This window comes from Populus euphratica, unplaced genomic scaffold, assembly GCF_000495115.2.
Source record: "Populus euphratica unplaced genomic scaffold, PopEup_1.0 scaffold499.1, whole genome shotgun sequence".
NCBI classification, from domain to species: Eukaryota; Viridiplantae; Streptophyta; class Magnoliopsida; order Malpighiales; family Salicaceae; genus Populus; species Populus euphratica.
In genome coordinates, this window is record NW_011500376.1 from 55,268 (window position 1) to 57,251 (window position 1,984).

Here is a 1,984-nt window from a genome sequence, read left to right on the forward strand (position 1 = left end):
TTTAAAACCTGGTCTAGTGAGCGACCGCTCTAGACCTGGATGATAGATTTTTACTTTGATCACTAGATTAATTTTAATTTTTTTAATAAATAAAAATAATATTATTTTAATAAAAAATAATTAATAACTTGCAATTGAATATTTAATCTGGTTTTAACGAATCAACTAGATCATTGGGTTAATCTATTAATTTAATAAAGTTTTTAATTTTTTTAATTTTTTTTAAATATTCAGTTTGATTCCAACTTTAAATAAACCAAATTTCAAATTAATATTTTAAGTCAGGTTTAAAAATAATACATTCTACTTGTAAAGTTTTAATAAATAATTATATTTAACTTATGTGTTTGGTTTTTATTTGTAGGAATGTTCAAAGATATATTTGGTGGAGTTTTAATAAATAATTATATTTAACTTATCTCTTGATTTTTTATAAATTTTAAAGTTAATTTTTTAAAATATTTTTAGATTTAAATGGGTTAAATATATTTGGCTAATTTTGATTGTAAATGATATTCATATATTAAATTTTATACATAATAAAATCCAAGAGACAAGTGATTAACTTTGTTTAATGTTATAATGTTTACATACTATAAAATAATACAATCATTATTCATATTGTTTCCTATATTCTACAAAGTTAGATATCTATGTAATAAATGAGTACAACTCTAACTTCTCTAATGAGTAGAAATAAAAAGATGAAGGTTCAAGAGATTCTCAATTCTTTCTTATTCTAATAATTGCAAAATGAAAAAGAAAAAAGAAAACTCAATATAATCTCATAAAATTTCATTAAGCTACTTATTCTTCCAATTTTGTAACAAGTTGTCTAGAATTTAGTTATTGAAATATAAAACTTTTGAAATACAAGTCAGTCCAAAATTTATTAGGTGCCAAAATGTTCAAAATCAAATAATTTGAAATATAATAGTATTGAATTAATTTTCAGACATTAGAATGCTAATCCTTCATCTAAACAACAAATTCAACTTTCAGATATTACAATGCTAATCCTTCATCTAAACAACAAATTAACCTAAAAGAGTTTAGATCCAAAACATTTGAATATATTCATCAAACATATACACATAAGGTTGTAAATAATATTAGATTTGTTTACAAACTTCATACATTTAATAATACAACACACTACTTAGTATCAACATTATAAATTTAATACAATTAACAAAAATATGATCATTCAACGTACCATTTTCATTTAGCAAAAATATTTATTTAACAAAAAAGTTCACTCAAGTAGTTTGAACAAACAAAATAAGTAAAAGAAAATGAATTCTTTTCCTGCTTGATTGACAAACAACTAAATGAGATACAGTATTCATGACATTAATTCCTAAAAGTAGAAAAAGAAAGTGAAACTAAAATCAAAATACCAAAAAACATATATCACCGTCAAAAGAAAATGTGTGAATAGAGTCCAGAAAGCTGAAAAAAAAGCTAATCATTTAAGTGTAAATTGATACTAATTACTTAATGATAAAAACTCAAAAGGTAAATTGATAATAATTAGTTATAAAAACTCAAAAGGGAATTGTTTAACAAAATACTCACATTTTATATTGTTAATAATTACTTGTTACTATTCAACCATCATAATTTAATCAATAAGTTCTGAAAAAAATAGAAAGATAATAAAATAACTTTGTAAATTATAACTTAATAAGTTTTTCAATCTAATAATAAATTAGTTGATTAATACTTAAAAGTGTATTTTTATCAAGGTTTTATATTATCATTTTACACTTGAAGTATCAATAACTCCTTAACTAAAACATGTTTTATAATAATATATCTAATAATATAAGATACCTTTAATTTATGGTAAATGTTCATTTTAAATGCAGGCCTATCACATAAATAAAAGGATTGATTGATGAATTTAAGAACTAAAATTGAAAGGATAAAGAGATGGCCAAACTTAGAAAAGAGATGTCGATGCAATCCAAACCGGAACACT